The following is a 20,409-nucleotide window of genomic DNA, read 5'->3' as shown; positions in this document are numbered from 1 at the left end:
GGACAATGCTGAGCAGTCAGGTTGTGTGCTGCTGATGGACACATCGGCATTACCAGTGACGGCTTCTGATATTGCAAAGACAACTTGGAAGGACAGTACCCTTGCAGTGGTCCTCCAAAATCAGATGATGATAACCTTGCCCCCTATTTGCGATGGCAAACCGAACTCACTTGCCATGACAACTGCATTTTGTGGGGCCAGCGAGTAGTGATACCACAGGTACTCCACCAGAGATTGTTGTTAGAGCTCCATGATGGTCACCTAGGGATCTGCCGGATGAAGGCATTGGCTCGAAGTTACATCTGATGGTCAGGGATGGATAAAGAGATAGAGAAGATGGCTGCACAGTGTGAAGCTCGCAAAAACATAGCAGCCCTACCACCAACGGCACCTTATCATCCCTGGCCATGTACTGCTGCACCCTGGGACAGAGTACATATTGACTTTCGCAAGTTCAACAAGCAACATTTTCTAGTTGTTGTAGATGCTTATAGCAAGTGGCCAGAAGTACGCTACATGTCCTCCACCACACAATTGAAGTGTTCCATGATCTTTTTGCAACTCATGGGTTCCCACAAACACTGGTATCGGACAATGGCTCTCAATTCACAGCAGATGTACTTCAGGAATACCTGTACAGCAATCACATACTTCATCACAGCTACCATCCAGCAACCAATGGTCTGGCTGAAATAGGTGAAAAATGTGAAGCAATGGTTGAGAAAGCAAGGGGGGAGTAAAAGTATGTCAACTAAATTAGCTGATTTCCTGTGCACTTATTGGAATGTTCCTCACACAAGTACAGGGTGCACCCCAGCTGAGTTGTTGTTTGGTCGTGCCACAAGCGCACACCTTTCCATGGTGTTACCAAATGTGAGTGAAAGGGTTAAGAAAACCTTGCAACCCCTAGAAGTATGAAAACCTGCTAGAGAGTTCCAACAAGGAGACTTAGTTTGGGTGCATGATTACCGTCTTAATGCCTTATGCAAATGGATTAAAAGTGTGGTGAGATCCCCAGCAGGAACTCTGAATTATGATGTTGAAATTGAGGGTGGTAATTGGAGGAAGGCACATGTAGATCATCTGACTAAACGGATTGGTGACAGTCCAGTATCACACATGCTGAGTGAGATACAATCACACCCTGCAGGCTCTGCCAACAATCCCATGTGCGTCGCATCAGACAGCTCCGGTACAATCTCATCAGAGGACAGTAGTGTTTTGCCTACTAATAATGATGTACATTTGGAGAACAGCCCAAGTTCCTCCTAGACTGCAAGTGAGACAACGGTGACAGAATCTGAGGCAAGGCTTGTTGATGCGGACGCACAGGATGCAGGCATCACTGGCACCCTGATCAGAGAACAACCCACAGTTCAGCCTACAATCCAGCAATCTGCTGAACAGGGCGAAGCTCAGCAGCCTATCAGGCAGTCAACTAGACAGGCCAAGGCCCTCAATAGACTTATAGAAGAGATGTAATTGCTAAGTTGGGGGAAGACTGTAGTATATTAGTCATTGTAAGGACTGTCCAATTTAGCTATTGTAAGTATGATTATGTAATTGTATGTGTACCGTGTAGTTGTACACATGCGTGTAGCTTGCTGTATGAGCGCTTACTAGAAATCAATGAAATACTATAGTGGTGGTGCCAAAACAAGATGGGACTATTCAGATAATTACGTGTTGATTTCAAGGTTTTAAATGAAAGTGTATTGCATGAGTTCTTTCCAATACCCAAGGTAGACAACACTTTGCAGGGGCCACCATATTCAGTAAGATCGATGCCAACAGTGGGTTTTGGCAGATTCCATTAGCAGAAGTATCTTGCCCATTAACAACTTTCATCACACCTTATGAGTGCTAACTCCTGCCTTTTGGGATTTCAGAATTGTTTCAACTCAAGATACTTGAGGGTTTGGAAGGAGTGGTCTGCCAAATGGATGATGTATTGGTGATCGGAGCAACAAGAGCAGAATGACCAGAGCCTGATTGTCACACTGGAATGTATTATGGCATCAGGAGTATCACTGAACAAAGCTAAGTGTACAAACAATCTATATATTATCTCCTATTACTAGAGCTGACACTCATTGTGATCTTAGTATGTGGGAGCCACGTTATCAACACATCATTGCCAAATCTTATCAGTTATATTAGGCTTATTGAGGTGTACTTTCTCAACTCATAACACCATCAACCAACTATTTATAGAACTTTGCATGGGCGAGATCAAAGGGAAAGTGTACACACTTCAGGATAAACAGTGCTTTATGTAATAGCTGTAGCATGGGCACAAGTGATCATGATTTGCCTGAAATATACGCATGAGCACGAGTGCATATATTTCAGGAAAATCACAAGTGCTGCATGTTACAACTAATAATATATTCCACTTGGGCGACTCACCTGCAAGACATGAAACCACAGGAATGCTTCACAGGTATATTTATATGGGACCATGTAAATTTTGATTGCGGATAATGTCGTACAAGCAACAACAAGGTGTTGTTGAGAGGCTGCGAACGTAAGTGTATGAGCCTTATCCACAATGACGTTTTATGACATCATGAGAATAAAGATGGCCGCGATAGTTTGGGGGCTGTTATAGCAGGCGGTTCACGCGTTATCATCAGGTAATTATCTGGCTTTAAAGGTATGCTATATTCAGGTAATACCTGACAACTGGTAGCGCGCCCCAGTATACTCATTGTAGAGGTTATTCGTATACTTAGTATACGTAGGATGCTGAAACGTGCATACTAGTAACGGATTGTGGCTGGCTCTTGGCCCAGGCTACTGATCTTTTAAGGATGTGAGACTGATGTCAACACGAATAACTTAATAAATACGTTCCTGGATGGGTAGCTACCAAGTTTCCTGCTTGAGTCCTGGTGAGTGAAATGATTGCCGGCCAGAGTGGCCGGCGTGCATGTGCATGATGTGTCCTATTTTGATGCACTTGACATCCTCATTTTCTGAGGTTTTTCTGAGATTTGTGCATAACTGAATAGTAGTGAGTCAGGACTTGGAATAGGCTTTCATTTTGGAGATAATACACTTATCAATGTTTCCCCACTACTATGAACAAGGGCAGAGGTGGGGATAAGTGGAGATCACATTAAAAGTTCTAATCTCCACTATCTGGTGGTCTTGCTATCCCCTACTATTCCCGTGGTCTTCGGTCTTCATGCTCGGTATGGAACTACATCACTCAACATATCTTTTAACATACATGATCTAGTAGACAGCACGTGAGCCTTGCATGCAAAAGAGACAGAACTTAATGTGAATAAATCTCAGTGTTTGAAAGTAAAGACAGAGCGATAAAGCTCAACAAGATATCACCTGTGGTTAAATGCCCCACTACCTGGGGCAAGGTTGGCGGCTGATTCCCCCACCTCTACTCGTGTTTATAGTAGTGGTACAAAGCATTGATAGGTGCATTATTCCTATGTACTGATTCAATCCTCAGTACACCAATTGCAAGGATTAGTCTGCATAAACCTTATCTCCATGACCAGTAAGTTCCCTGCGGTGTTACAATGCTGTGATCAGTATGTGGTTGTGTATTTAAGATACTGTGGAATTACTGACCGTTTGCTATACAAGGGGGTGGTACTCCAAAGTATTGTGTACTATGACTATGCCTATGATCTTCATTCTTGGTCAAAGTGCCAAATAGGCCTTGACATTAAAAGGACGCTTAACTCTTAATTAGTCAAATTCTCATAAAACTCACATTCACATTGTATTTCTAACACATATGTGATTTTATAGTTGTCCTGTGAGCTACTACAAAAATTCCTTTTGACATTGATTTCGACTTAGGATGAAGATCACACTACACAATAGATTGTAGTGTCACTCATCTGTGAGTTGCAGCACTCTTAAATTTGTACATGAGATCAACTGTACCTTGTGCACAAACAAGTATCTTCAATAGCAGGCCTTCATCTAGTCGGGGGGGGGGGGGGGCAAAGGAAGGCCTTATGAGAGTGGGGGAGGGCAGTAGTGTAAAGATCCATGTGTGCATTTAGGTCTGGGGACATGCTCACCAGAAATGTTTGTATTTTAGACTCTTGGAATGCTTTTGGTACATCCTCAGGTACCTGAGAATAACATGCCGCTGTGTTTTGTTGCTCCTGGTGCATTCTCAAGTATCTGCGAATAACTTGCCAGTTGATTTTTGCATTTTAGGTGCATTCTCAGGTACATGCTGCTCTAGGAATTTTTTTGTATTTTAGACTTTCTAAGATTGCTTTTGATACATTCTAAGGCACTTTGATTTAAACTATTGAAGGGGGGGTGGGGGATAGTTTGTCAAGGTGGGGGGGCAGGGGTGGATCCATGAGTGGCAAGGAGAGGGTCACAAACAAGCTAAGTAAGTAAGATGCTAGGTAACAGTTTTATTTATTTATTGTATATTATCCACCTAATTAAGGACCCACTACTGTAAGCCTGTGTAGCAGCTCATTTGACTTTGATTTAAGGTGAGTTTGTAATAAATGGTCATGGTATGCATACAGTGTACTTCTTGAGTGATCACTTGATTTTGGCCTGAGAAAGTTTAGCAATTCTGAATCAATTAAAAGATATATGACTCCTCCACAAAGGGAAGGAGAAGGGTGCATTTTGTCCCAAATGCCCCATGCATTAGTTGTGGGGATGAGGGTCTCTCTAGTACTAAACTTTCGGACCTTACTAGCTTAAAACCCTTCTATTCAGAATTAGGTACAAGCTACTAAAACCTTATTATTTTGTATGAAATTATAAATTTTCGTTTTCAAAATTAGTCGTTTACATGTAATTCTGTAGTTACATCAATAAACAACAAAACAACCATAGACAACTATATCTATGATTGCAAAGTTGCATAGACTAAAGTGTGTGGTCAAAGTGGATATTAATAGTAAATTTTATCCCCCATATGTAGCATATACCTTTTGAAGATGGTGATGTATGTGAAAACAGGACATGTGAGCACGTATATTGGCCTACATTTTTGTACTTTCATCACTCTTTACATTATACATATTATTCTATTCTAGTAATAAGATATGACCTGTTGTGTGATGGTGTGTAGTTTGTGCCCACGTGCCTTATTTTTGCATCTGGGGTACAGTCACATATACAAATAAAATTACTTGTACAAAAACATAGTAAGTATATATAGTAGCATGTTATTCAATTATGTTATTCAATTTAAGGAGTCCAGGGTGGTGATTTTGAAGTGGTATTGTAGCATGGAAAAGGATTGTTGATAATTTATTATATATTGAAATTTTGTGAGTATTACAGTCCCAGCGCTACATCTGACATTTTCTACAAGTGGAAATTTCCTTCAAAAGTTTCTATACATGCAATAGACCGTGGTAATGAATAGGAGTCGTATTCCTTGCTTGACATAGAGAACTTGTGCCATGTAAATTAATATCCATCACCTTCCAAATTACATGTTAACAGTCCACTGTGCCATGTAATATAAAATTGTACATATTATATTGATGTGACCTACATTTCTAGCATACTAGATGCACAATGAAATGTCTGCTGATGCTTAAACTTTGAAACATCTTCTTGGAGATCCTTACATCTTGTGAGCTATGTATAATTCTGTAAACTTGATTCCAGTTACGTATAGTTTGGGCCTAAAACTCTGTTTCATTGATCATTGACCCACTATTTTATAGCCTTGACCATTGATGCATTCGCAATGCAAGTGGACAACTTAAAAATATATCATCATTGGGCTGCACAGTTTGTTACTAATAATACGTACATGGTAAAAAGAATAGAACTAATACAGTAGTTAGGCACCAAGACCAAGGGAGAACATAGTCTGGCAGCGCCCTTCCCTTCACTTTTAGAGTAAGGGTCTGGTAACCGTAGTATACGGTATTTGTGCTACCAGAATTCAAATGTGGTTTCAAATTGCACGTGACGTAATAATTTACCTGTTTTCAGGCTGTTGTAACTCGGCAAAGAAAGCACTTCTCAACGTAGGTCTACAGCGTGTATATCTCGGAGTCTCGCTCGGAGAGTATCAGCTGCTTTCCAACTATCCCGAATTCAGTAACTATGGTTATTGTGTTATTCATGATGCAAACTACACGTTTTATGTCACAAATACTTATTTAAACTGGATATTGCAATTTGATTGGCTCTACCACTATAGTGGTAGTAGCACAAGTACCCTATACTACGGTTACTAGACCCTTACTCTAAAAGCGAAAGGGCGGGCGCTGCCAGACTAGGGAGAACAAAGTAATTTAGTACTATCATAGACTAGAGGCAGTAGCATCCCAAGTGCAGTATAACAGTGCTACTGAAGGACTACTAGATTAGCAGTTTGTCTTTGTGTTGTAATAGTTTATCATGTACAAAATTGCTTGAGGGCATGCATGTGACTAAGTGGGCATGTGAAAGTGATAAGTGATTTAGTAAACCTCTAAATGAATATGATGTTGTCTAAAATAATACTAAACCAGCTTGGCCAGGCGACCTGAAAGGAGGCCTGCATGAGTAATGGTCAGATGACCTGACCAATTCAAATATAACTGACACAACATTGTAACTTATCATAGAAGATGTGCCCAAACACCTTAAAGAGCAGTGATACTGTGTCAAAAATGTGTTCTTGAGTCCTGCTGTGCTAGAAGCAATTTAAAGTTCAGCTCTATTATCTATGGCTGTTCAGTCATTTGTTGTATAATCAGTATAAATAACTGTCTACACTATGTTGCTAGTAAGGAAGCATTATAGTGAGAACAATAATTGTTACTGAACTTATGACACCTGTCACACATGGTACTTCTATCAGCCAGTAGCTGATGATGTTAAACACACTACAGTATGTGCTGCCAATGATTGTGAGCAGCACAGAAGTTATTCAATAAGTAGCAACCACGCAATAATGCTTTTAAATACTACCAACAGCAAATATAAAAATATACATGATGCCCTGCAGCTGTGGGATGAATCAAAATTGTTAACATAAATAGGTAAACATGGCTATGATTCTGCATGTGTAAAGTAGCGGCTCCTACACTTTTGTTTTTTTTTTAGTCAACAAAAATAAGTCTGCTTTCAGTGAGTGTGTGCATTCTGCTGAAATCCTTATTGTGGGCCTGATAACACAACATCTGTTGGTGATGTGGCTTCCCTTTGGTGAATTTGTAGACAAGACAAGGTGAGGGGATTTTCTCACCTTGCTTTTGTTGTAATTAATTGTGGAATTGTGGTTCCAACAGCTCCAGGTTTGCACACCTGGCCTAAATGACTAAACAGTTGAAGTTAATTTGGTTGTCATCATTTGTGATCATGTGCCATATGCTATACATTTGGGGTTGCGTATTGGAGGATGAATTAGCAGAACTGTACATTCCATGGTTACTGTACACATACAAATTTTCAAAGGACATAATTTTCATGGATTTTGCAGTTGCTTTGCTTTCCGCAACATTTTCATCTTTGAAAATTAATGATTATCAAGGTTAGTTCTATGCTTTCTAATAGATAACCTCAGTGAGAAATGACTGATCCTCAAAATAAAACCGCGAAAATCCTGAAATTCATCGACCCCAAAAATTACATACTGTACCTCAAAAATTTGTACATATATGGTGGTATATTATTTGGTCATTCGCTTTAAGAAAAGTGCTGTATCCGAACAATGAAACATCCAGACTCTTTGCCTTAGAACATTTAGAAACCACCTAAAATCAATATACTGTATTATACACAAACAGGTAGAATGTACCCACAAACACGAACCTGTCTTTCATGTCAAATGATACGTACAGTAAATTTAGATCACAGCAGATCATTAGCTAGTTTAAATCAGGTGTTTAAGTAACTTGCCATGCACAAATGCTGTATACATCACTGTCAAAGTAGTACCAGTCTTTAATAAATAGCATGATGGTATAAACTCAGGTTACTACAAAATTATGTTGCCAGATATAAGCATAATGAACAGGAGATGTATGCAAATTGTGTGTAAAATCATCAATTCTAAAAACCAATTTCATAAACATGTTATAGAGAAATCTATTAGATAGCCCCCATGCAGTGTTCATTTATTTATTATGAGCCACTTGATCAGCCCTGCCTCATGGTTTTTCTTGTAAGCTGCTTTTCTCCCCAAGCTCACGAGTGATATAGCACAAATATCCTGATACTTAAACGTACTGATTTTCCAGATCACTTTATGGGTGAAGTTGGGACCTCCCAAATGTCCACATTAAAAGGTTTCCACGTAACAAATCATTTTGTTGTTTGATTATCAACTAGCAGTGGAACCTGTTAATAATGTTAATAATAGACACTTAATCATATGTGGACACCTGTAAAATCCAGAGTCTGGACATTTTGTAATGGTCTCAAAGTATCCCTTAGCATATAAATCGACCATGATAAAGAGGAAGCTTTGAACCATCTTTATTGCAATGTTATACTACACCATATTAATTCTAAAAGAAAGCTAAACTAATATAGCACCATTGCTTACTTTTGCTTAGCTTTTTGTTGTGTAAGAAACATGTTTATGTTATAAAATATTTTCCAGTTTTTCTTCCACAACGTACTACAATATTTATACCTTCAATCTTTCTACACAAATTGTAATCATTGATATACCAATAGCCAGTATAATAACACAATATTGTAGTTGTATACAAATGTTGGTATCATGAAAATCATAATAAGTTGTAATTTCAAGCTAAAAAACAAAGAGCATTTTTCAGAAATTTATCAGGTATGGATGGTTTACTGGTACATAGGTAGGTGCAGTCAAGCCCAAATATCCCATCAAAAAGTTTTAATGCACTACGTACAAGTATCTCAAAGACTTTCACAGGACTAGTAACCTGTAGAAGGTTGTACCATGTCTCGCAGGTGAAGGTATGGGCACCTGAAGTCCCATATGGACCTTCACCCACTATGTGATACATGGACAGTTGGCATTTACTTCCCCAGTGACACCAGGCTGCGAGGTCCCCATTGAACAGCTGAATAGACTGGAGTAATGTAAGTGAAGTTTCTTGCTCAAGGAAACACCAAAATATCAATTGGTGTAACCAGACATCGAACCTATAGAACCTTAATTTTCCATTATCAGGCTGATGCTCTAGCCACTTGGCCTGGTATTACACACACGCACGCACACACACACACACACACACACACACACACACACACACACACACACACACACACACACACACACACACACACACACACACACACACACACACACACACACACACACTCGCTCACTCTATTTAACAGGCATGCAGGTAAGGCTCTATATATTAGTGAAAAACTACGCACATTTGGTGAGTTTAAACTCTTAATTATGCACTCATACTGTTGAATAGACAAGACTACAGTTTGTATGTGCCTCTAATATGCAAGACCGAGAATGTGGTGTACATGTATATCGCTAATGATGCTTAATGGTTGAAAAGGTACTTGAGCAAACTTAATGTGAGTCCAGTAGTCCATTCTAGTAATCCAGCCCAGTACTCTAGTGCAGTAATCCAAAAGTCCAGTCAAGTGAATGGGTATACATCCATAAACTTTATGTTTGCTTGTTGTAAGATCTACATGACAAGTACTGAGTATCATTACAAATATCAAAAGTAAATGCTGAGTTGGGAGTTGTAGTTAATTGGTGTGACTACAGTTGCACCATATAGGAATTAGACCACAACTCCACAGTAATTTGTGTACACGTGGCCACAATAAACTAGTCATCTTGCTATCCCAAACTCTGTGAGAAATGTATATACTCAAGAATTAAAACATACTATCTTTTGGAGTACCTAGTCTGATGTATATGATATTATCTGCATGGAGGCACTTCTTATATAAACAGACTTTATTTCCATTTTAGGATGTGTAAGACAGTCATCAGCCAGCATATGCCATTTGTTCACCAAGTGAAATTAGCTGGCATACATATAACCTGAAACTTTTGTGAAAATATATTGAAGTAATAGCTTGTGTATAGGGGTAGAAATATTAACTAATCCTTTATATCCCATGCAACTTACTTTTTGTAAAATTAGCTAACTATAAATTAGGTTATAACTGTTAGTTTCATGTCCTTGTTTGTTACCATTTCACCCAGGGGAAGAATATACTGTATGCAATGGAAATGGAAAACGGAAAAAAGTCAAATCTTCATGACATGTATATTAGGGTAAAACTCTTACTTAGTGGCCACCTCCCAAAAACAGCCTCATTACAAAAACCACTTCTGTACAAGGTCATAAGATGACAAAGGCACACTTATATCCAAGAACATTACAGTGACTACCTCCTTACAATAACCACCTCTTTACAAAGACCACTTCTTAAGATTTCATAGCTAAGCTACAAACATGTATTGTATGTATGACTTATTCACTAACTCACCTAGAAAATGATAGGTACTTATGGTCATCTTTTGAGACTGCATTTTCTTTGATACAGTTATAGTTTACAACACTTTATGAGAATATCCATTACAAACCAACCAACTGATTTATGGTACAGATGGTCTGATCAGACCAAAATATGGAGGATGATATTGACCTTACCATGGGGTCATAAAGAGGAGATACACCATTAATTTTCTGGGGTGTACATATTTTACACATTATAGTATAGGTCCTGGAGTATACCTGGCTATAGTAATGGGTTGGGATTATGATGAATATATGTAATTGTATACAAATTCATTATTACGTTCGGTTTTTGTAAAGAGGTGGTCATTATAGGTCATTAAGTATGCCTTTGGCATCTTCTAGACCTAATTGCAATATGGTCTTTGTAATGAGGTGGTCTTTGTACAGAGATGGTCTTTGTAATGAGGTGGTCTTTGAGAGGTGGTAACTAAGCAAGAGTTTTACCCTAGTGTACACATGTAATGAAGATTTGACCTTTTCCGATTTCTATTTTCTTTTTCCAGTTTCTATTTCCACTGCTTCCAATTCCCCAAGTAGGTGTTTGGTTTTAATGCATGATTACTAGATACTATGTAACCATTGTTGTAACATAGGTACAGTACAGAGAAAAGTAGCTAGTTATCCCAACGGACTGCATATATAGACAACTCATAATTTTAAAATCCTGCGTGATGTTTCTATTCTGAAAGTCAAATGTTACACAAAATGTTCTGTACTGTGCATGTACATCTGTACATGTATTGTGTTCATATGTAGTAACTGCATGTCTATATTCAATTTATTCATGGTGGTAGATGTTAGTGACCCACATGATTTTATTTAATAGATTAAAGTGACATGATGAGATTTCAACAGTTTAGTGATGCAGGCCATTGATGCTTGTTTTACATACTTAGGTAAGCTATAGTTTATATACAGTGCAGTTGAGTATGCCATTAAGTATAACTAACAGGTCATTCTAAGGAGACATGGAAAGGAACTCTTACTGCAGCACTGCATCAAACAGCAATACAGCAGTTACGATGTTGCATATTTAAACATTCTGTGTATACATATTCAGTGTACATGTGATAGAAGTGTATTTATATTGATGCAAATTAAACCAATACATGCCGTAGTTGTACTTTTTCAAATATAATAGATCTGTTATGCTGTAATATACTGGCACAACAGTGTGGGCAGATAATATTATGTGTGTTTTATAAGAGTGATTGCAAGTTCAACAGCATGTACTGTGTACAAGTATATCATGTACTGTAAAACATAATATGCAGAGTACTAGTGTATAGTACATATGGTTATAACCTTAGTGTAATCACTTAAGTGTATATAGTATTATTTTATCATAAGGTATTAAGCATTATAATTACTATACATGCATTCTGCAATTGCATCATTGGCAGATCTTTACTGTATTATATTGTTATCGATCGATGGTGAACTTCATATTAATAATACGTATCTTAAACACAACATTGTAACACTGATGCATGCACAAGTGTGTAATTATATATTGTAGTAACCGTGCATGCATGGGTTTATTGCTGCATATGCATGTGCCTATATAATTATATAATTTATATAGCTTTATAACCTATATAACTCTTTACATGTACTGTTGCAAGCATGGTTACAGTAGTTGCAAACTATAATGCATTGTTATACGAACTGTAATATTATAATTATGGTCTATATACAATTATTATTATTATATATCTGTTAAAGAAATCAATGGTTATAATTACGAAAGAGTCCATATGTGTCTGGGTATCTGTGCCATTATGTATTTTAGCTTAAACTTTCTAATAAAACAATCGTTTTGTTGATTGCTTGTATCACTTCATGTATGATATTGATGGAGTCTATCCAAGTATGTAAATCAAAACATGCATATATAGAAAGAGTAAACAAAGTTAAATTAAATATTATACAATTGAAGAAATTTAATGTGCTTGAGTCTATTCTATCGCAATCAGGTCGGTGACATGCATACTTCTGGTCTATATATTATTATCTAGCTATCATATCAGTAAGCCATGTATTACAATGAGTCATCCATCTCTTCAGCCTAAGTATGCAAAGAGTATGCTGCTAGGGGGAGGTGGTTAATTGTATACTTTTAATGAAATAAAAGTAATAACCAAAAATGTAAGATTAAAAAAATGCTTTGGACCAGTTGGTTAATAATCCATACATGCTCCTACATAAACTACTGGCCTTATACTGAAACTGAAAGGCCAGGATACAGATAGTGTATACGTAATTATCTGTATTATAATTTTATATGCATTTAAATGATGATACTTCCCTTGAGATTATCCATACCTAGATCTGTTATTGTTAGCTATAATGTATTTAATTTTAAGAATAGCGTAATTTTCAAGAGTAGTTGTGTGCATAATTGTGACATCTTCAACATTATTTCAGCAATCTTTGTGAAAGAGTTACAAAGAACTACTATTTGTGACTGGATTTATGAAAAAAGGGTCTTCCACACATCCAATTCCATAAACTTGGGAGACCATTCCTTAGTGCTCAAGTAACATAATTATTATCCTGAAACTTTCACCATATATTCAGCTATGTTGGTGCTCATTTCTGACCAAATTTCAAGTCAATAGCTCTTTCCATTCTAAAGATATGAATTGCCAAAAATGGCAAACTGGATGTGTGTGGAAGAGTAGGAAGACCCCCTTTTGCAAATCCGGTCACATATGTACATTTGGTATGTGGTTAGTAGATTGCTTGCAACAATCACATCATTCCACCTTTCCATAGTCACAACAATGCCACATACTACCACTGACTACACATGCATGGCACTTTTATGCTGACACAAGTAGAAAGGTCATCAGTGATATCAGTTGAAATTCATCATACCAGGTCTCCAAACAAGCCTTAGGCCTGGATCTCCAGTAAGCACGTACACTGCCTTTGGATCCTTACTGTGTACACATAAACATAATGTACTGACTTATGACTAATGTGAGGAATAAAACAATCACAATGGAAAATTTAATGTATACATGATGTGTAAACAGTTTACAATAACACAATACAGACACAACATTCACACTGTAAATGTCAAAGTAGCACTATAATTGTTCTCAGATGTATACAGCAACGTTGAATCACCATTTTCTGTTTCTCCTATAAGTAGAAATATACGTATATCTGTAACCACAGCATGTATGTAGCTTACCTAGCTCAATATGTATAAGCATCTTGTCTTTGCAGTCCCATCAGAATAATTTTACGTCTAATGTAGAAACAAACAGATCTTATACACTGTACATGCAAAGTGAAATATGCATGTAGCAAAATACACAGTACCGTTACAGTAAACTTTAAACGTTGAAAATATTAAGTCATCTAAACCTTCAATGAAAAATCCCCTTACTGTTAAATTACTTTGACAAGCAGAGTACTGTAGTAGTAAAAAAAAACAATTTCAACGAAAAGTGAACTCATGTTTGCATAGAAGAGCTGTAGCCACCACACATGCACCTACTGCCTAATTTTACTTGGCAGCTGCATCTGAGATGTATTGACAGACATTGACATGAATGACTCACTCAGCAGCCATCTCCTTAACAACCTCTCTGTATGTAGTGGCCACCTCCTTAACCACTTCTCTATACTGGCCACCTCAAATAGTTTCCAAACACAGCAATGGTGTACTACATGACATGTTTTCTAAAGCAAATTCTTTAGCCAGTAAACGGTTCATTACAAAGTATTTTTGTGATGGGTGTGTCCACCCACCATTCTAGTTAAAGTGCTTTGCAGCACACAAGGAAAGCCCCATTCATTGCTCTCAGAGATCAGCCATCCTCATTCAAGTTATCATAATGAGAATGAAGGTTGAAACTTTTCACACTTGTTTACAAGCATGATGTGGACAGGCAAACATACAATCATACTACACAGAAACATGTGGTTTTCCTATATCCAATTTCAGGAAACCAGGTTCATGCCCACAGCTGGCCTACAGCTTAACAGCGCATCGGGTTAGAGTTACTAAACAAACTTTAAAATATTTTACAGAGGAATTAATTTTATGATAACTGCTTTGTAGAAATCAATGATCGAATTTCATAGCTTGCAGGCAAATGCCAGATAGTGACAGGGGACTGATACACATTGTTAATTTTATATATGTCATACCTGATGAATGATACCTTCATTCATTTTCCTTACTCACACTCACTGAAGTACCACAATCCACCTACATAAACCACAGCATGTTATGAGCTGTAACACACTGACTAGTGTATATATATATATCTGGCTACACTGCCATTAAATAGATTACTGCATGTCAAACAGCTTACCACGCCTTCAGGCACAATATAACATGCTCAAAATCTAGGTTTATCCAATCGCTATGCATTGTTCACGTGCAGTGATTTAACGAGCACGATTATTTTGTCACATGAGGACGCATAGTTGCCATGGCGCCAGTGTTATCGCAAGAAAACCAGACGCTTTTGCCGAACCTACAACAGAAACAGCCGTGAAATGAATAATAGTCTAAATAGAGTTAGAAAAGGCCCTCAGTAGCGCCCTTGCTTCACTCGTGCGCTACACCCCGGGCATTCAGGTTTATAAATTTCATTGACTCCGCATTGTGCCCGTGTAACTGCTTTAGACCCCATTTAACATTACTCAGATTACTTACCTCATCCACAGCTGTTTCTGCTGTAGGCTTGGCAAAAGTGGCTGGTTTTATTGAGATAATACTAGCACCATGGCAACTATGCGTCCTCATGTGACAAAATAATCTATTTAGAGTGTAACGTGAAATAGAGCCTAAAGCAGTTATACGGGCACAATATGGAGTCTATGAAATTTATAAACCCTCAGGCCCATAGTAGCACCCTCGCTTCGCTCGTGCACTACAACCCGGGACTTCGGGTTTATAAATTTCATAGAATCCACATTGTGCCCGTATAACTATTATTTAGGGCCCAACTTAAACAAGTATGACAAAACACCTACAAGGACTTGCAAGTGATTACAGTTCAGTATGGATTATAGGGTAATTGCCCGTGAAATCAGCACCATCATAAAGAATTAATGCTAATTGCATTCTTGAATTTTTAAATTATGGAAAGAATGTTTTAATGGAGTATGAAGGATTATAATTAAGACTCCCTTGGCAGTCCTCACTTTGTTATTAGCAGTGCTGTCTTCTCTGGTGGCTGCTTATCCTCCATTTCATACTTGAAATTATTTATCACATGACAAAGCTTCCAATAGACCCAGCTTTGACAAAAAGTAAAAACTACACTCACACATTCATTCACAGGGAAATATTTTATGGTAATTTTATGCATTGATACTCATATCCTACATGCATTCATGTCAGCAACAATTTATTTGCTGGCAACCAAAAAAAAACAGTTATTGTAATGTACTCAACAAAATAAAGGCTATAGAACTATTATTATATATATATATATGCCTGCAAAAGTAGTTTGTTCTTAGCTGTGCTTGTACTAACACAAATCACACAGCTGTCCCAATCTTCATCCGATTGAAACTATCATCACCATACATACATATGGTAATACCTGGCCTTAAATAAAGGCCAGAGGAAAGCTACGGTCACTCATGAGAATGACAACGAATGAACCGGCTGACCATTAACTTATAAGTGAATGAGCATAATGCATCTCATGGACTAGACCCATGGACTCACTGACGGACAGGGCTTGAAACAGGAAATGTTGGAGACTGTTTTCATGAATACTATATACGCACCAATATTTTCAAAAGATGATGCTAGAAATCTTAGTTAGGGTACACAGTTGCCATCGATTTAAACTACAACCATAACAAATGCACTTGTAGCTAAAAGTACCTACTGCCACGGGCGTAGGCAGGGGAGTTCAGACGAACCCCCCTTTCAGAGGCAGAATTTTTAAAAATCATACCAAGTCTTACAGCCCTGGAGCTCTCTGGTAGCTACTTACCCCACCGGCTCCTCTGTACTACTCTTGAGGGTCACATCACATTAATGCTGAACCATTGCAAATTTTATCTATTACATCACGTGATCAATTGCGCACGTGATGCATGGTTGAAATGGTGTGAGTGAAATAGTGAAGGACTGTGTTGAGACATATTACAAGGCAGCTGCTGCTAAACTTGAGTGGTCGTGTTATACATGTGTCAGGTTAGAACAAACTGTGAATTGTTGATGCATATTTAACTGAAGAATGGTTTGTTTATTTTGTTACTTGTTGTGGGCACGAGATGTCTCGAACATATAGGAGTACAAGCCAAGACCATCAACAGGAGGACTGGCAGAGAATAATGTATGCCTGGAAAGAAATATTGCCAACTGCTAAGGGACTTGAGTGTGGAGGGCTTCCATGTGCTATGAAATTGAAGTTGGCTGTCAGTATGCTGTCTGGAAGTGAAGATTAGTTAGTTTTACAGTTGGTTTATAGTTTCATAAGCTGCATAAACAGCAGTGTGTAGCTTTTAGTTAGTTAGATGCACAAACCACACCTTTCGATGTTACTGCTTAAGGGCACATTTTATGTATACTTCATTTTCGTTCAAACATGGTCTAGGGGAAACACCCAGGCCTTCTCCTTAAGGCATTCCACTTTAACTCCAAACCCCTTCAAAAATATCCTGGCTACGCCCCTAATTGCTCCATCACCAAAGCTAAAAATCTACTATTATACCAAGTGCTGTAGTAATGAAGAAACCAGATATACAAATTTATGAATACTACAGCATTACTGTATTGTCTAATCAAATACTCCATGCATGACTTATTGAAGACTAAATAGCAAAAATTGTGAAACAATAATATGCATTGCAAGAACTATGTAGATACCGTATGGATTATGTGTAAAGCTCAGTCTATGTGTCCTGTCATCCAGTTTGTAAGCAAAATACACCACACCAAGTGAATGAGTGAGTAGGGTGACAACAGCTGATGCATGAGGATTGGGGTCACCAGTGTACCCCTCAGCTGAGCACCTTATCGTGGTTTGATTTGAAAATTATATTGGGCTTACTCCATTGCTAGGAATCCTACCCAAACACAAAAGAAAAATATAGCCACTACATACATAAACAACCCATAGCAGAAAAATCTCAAAATGTAACGAATAATTATTCTATGGCAGAACTATTGTTATGCATATCAGACAAGCAATGGACTGGACCTAATGGGGATAATGTGTACTTTGTGGATAGTGAGTATAGGGTTGGGAGGTTTTTAGGTATTAGTAGTTAAAAAGGTATTTTTCAGATACCAAAGTGATTTTCTAAAAATACCGAATACCGAATTTGATGTAGTAATTAATTTTTGGCGGTTTAGTGATGACCATACGTACATGAAGTCAAGCCTCATACAACCATAATTACGCTGTGGACAAGCACAGAGCTGTGAGTGCATGTTGAAGTATTCACAATGGTTTTTACTTTTTGGGATACTTCAAAACTTACTTTGCGGCACAATATTATTGTTGTTTCATTTGTTTCTTTTAAAAAAATGTGGGTATAAGTGCAAATCATAGCTTACCCAAGTTTAAAGGTATTTAGTGATACCGAAGTATTTCTCCTAATACCGTACCGTTCTTCAAAAATGCAATACCTCCCATCCCTAGGTGAGTATATACAATGCACAAATTGTTTTGATTATTCTAATTACTTACTTCAAATACACACACACACACACTACAGAAAAAAAAAGAAGGTCACCAGCAGCTAAGCAAAACACAGCAGCCAAGTGAAACACAGCTGTTGCTCCCCAGCGAATTAGCACTGGGAAGCCTCAGTTACTTGAGTTTGGTGCAGGAAAATCCTCTTGGTGCAGTACTCGTAAGCCACACAAGGATTGCCCAAGTCTCACAGAGAGAAGTCACAGAACCTGAAGTTCCACGATGACCCCTACACCCCTAAGAGAGACGACAGTTGGGTATTAGCTTCCCCAGAAAACACCAGGTACCCATTAATGTTAGAGCTGCTTCCCCAGTTGACACAAGGTCACCAGGTCTTCATTTTACAGCCGAGTATTCAGGAGCAATATGGGTAAAGATTTTTGTTTAAGAAAGCAACAACAACAACAACAACAACAACAACAACAACAACAACAACTTAGCATAACCGGGCATGACCCTTTTGATTAACAGGATGATGTTCTAGCCACTTGGCTGTTCTGCCTCTCTCTCTCTCTCTAATGCACACACATACACACACATGCACGCAGTGAACCAGCACTGGAACACCTGTACATTACCCAGGTGATATGAGTCAACACCAGCAAATATCCTGAGACAGGACCAGTTACTCACAGGAGACTGTATCATGTCTCACAGGTGAAGGTATGGACACCCAAAGTCCCATTCACTCACTCTGCGATACATGGACAGCTGGCATTTACAGCTGGCATTTACGTATACCTCCCTGGTTTATACCAGGTGGCCATTGATGTAACAGCTGGGTGGACACTAGACACACTACACACCTGTACTATCTGCTTTGTCAGTAGATAAGGTTGGGTTCAAAGGCTAACCTGTGCCAATAGTAGCAAATACAATGAATAACACATTATAATCTCACTTGAAATTATATATTATTCATGTAAGCATGGACGCAGTTGTGCACTCTGTAAGTACCATATTAAAGTTTAAAATTTCTGAAATGAATTTTAATGAATTGAGGTAATGCCAGGGTCTACTGTTACTCTCCAATACAAGGCAAACTGAGAGGCTACATTTTTTCTTGATGTGTGCCAGACACATGACAATAAATGATGCTCTGCCTAAAATAGTGGTATACCAAGCAGAAAGTTACATAGCTGCATTACACAGCTACGAATATATATTTCAAAACCGTATGCATGGTGTAGTCCTTGTAAAAGTGAACTCTAGTGGCTAACACTTTGCATATTGAGTTTGTGTGTGCATGTGTGTGTGTGGTTGGCGCATGCAGTGTGAAAGGTGGTCATTGGGTTGAGTCAGTTTTGTCTAACACGTACAATATCTCTTTTTTGTGATCAAAAAGTATCTGCTATACACTCTATTGCCTATTGTACCTGTAGTACCATGAAATTGCTCTGCTAAAAGGATAAATTAATATGCATGAATTTCTTGCCTACGTCATGATATACAGCAATAGAGGAAGCACTAAAATAGTTCTGGAAATGTGGCTTGTGATTTAACATTGAACGATCAAGGTGATTTAAACATTATTAATGACAAGCAGCCTTCAGATGCTAGCGAACCCAACTCAGTAGTTGAAATAAAAAATGAGTAACAATTCAAGAGTCAATAGTTTACTACAGTATCACGATGGGACACAACCACAACATTTTCTACAGGCCTGAACATTTACATCAATAATAACGTGGTGTTTCCATAATGTTTTAATGAAATCATGACTGCTGCATTGCATGGTGTTGCACAGGCATGGACTGCAGGCGGAGCTGCGACTGTAGTTAACGTCTAGTGCCTTTCCCATGGTCAGAGTTTAAGTGGTGACTGTACAAGTCACTCCTTGCATCTGTGGTATCACAACATGTTTGCTAGTTCATGCAAGTACGGTGGGACAGGAAAATCCAAGGGAACATCATGAGACCTAGTCTCGTGCGTGTGACACCTATCTATGATCAAGCATATTGCAGGGTATGGATACAGTCGAGGATACAGCGTAGAGCATAGATAGTATCTATGCGTAGAGTAAGATGACACACTGCCTTAGGCCATTTACAACACACAAGCACTTTGAATTCACACTAAACTCACAATAAACTTCCAATCTCACTAAACTCCAATACACCCGGAGAGACAGTCAAGGCGCTACTCCTGACACCCGCATCCTTCAATATGGTAATAATAGCAGCGCTACCCAAACGTGCGACTATACACGGTGATACTATTCAGGTATTACCTGATATAACACGTGACTTTTCCTCAGATAACTACCT

General features: G+C 38.3%; 2 long non-coding RNA genes across 7 annotated transcripts; one reads left to right on the top strand and one right to left on the bottom strand.

Moving 5' to 3' along the window:
- The first annotated feature begins 2,642 nt into the window (after positions 1-2,642).
- Positions 2,643-11,560, top strand: LOC136269169 (uncharacterized). 2 transcript variants are annotated; one of them, XR_010707237.1, is made up of 6 exons: positions 2,643-2,894; positions 3,781-3,874; positions 4,445-4,493; positions 4,937-4,979; positions 11,281-11,350; positions 11,407-11,560. It is a non-coding gene; the product is annotated as an uncharacterized lncRNA (long non-coding RNA). The 2 variants fall into 2 exon arrangements; XR_010707236.1 differs by lacking the exon at positions 3,781-3,874.
- A 1,880-nt stretch (positions 11,561-13,440) lies between these two features.
- LOC136269253 (uncharacterized) lies at positions 13,441-20,402 on the bottom strand. Of its 5 annotated transcripts, none has more exons than XR_010707261.1 (6): positions 20,351-20,402; positions 20,228-20,287; positions 15,627-15,722; positions 14,622-14,682; positions 13,657-13,713; positions 13,441-13,604 (listed from the first exon to the last, which is right to left on the bottom strand). It is a non-coding gene; the product is annotated as an uncharacterized lncRNA (long non-coding RNA). The 5 variants fall into 5 exon arrangements; XR_010707259.1 differs by adding an exon at positions 18,949-18,996 and having other exon boundaries at positions 20,228-20,366; XR_010707262.1 differs by lacking the exon at positions 15,627-15,722 and adding an exon at positions 18,949-18,996 and having other exon boundaries at positions 20,228-20,366.
- Between the last annotated feature and the right edge of the window lie 7 nt (positions 20,403-20,409).

This window comes from Dysidea avara, chromosome 10, assembly GCF_963678975.1.
Source record: "Dysidea avara chromosome 10, odDysAvar1.4, whole genome shotgun sequence".
NCBI lineage: Eukaryota > Metazoa > Porifera > Demospongiae > Dictyoceratida > Dysideidae > Dysidea > Dysidea avara.
The sequence above is the reverse complement of the archived record's forward strand: the minus strand, read 5'-3'. Positions and strand labels throughout refer to the sequence as shown.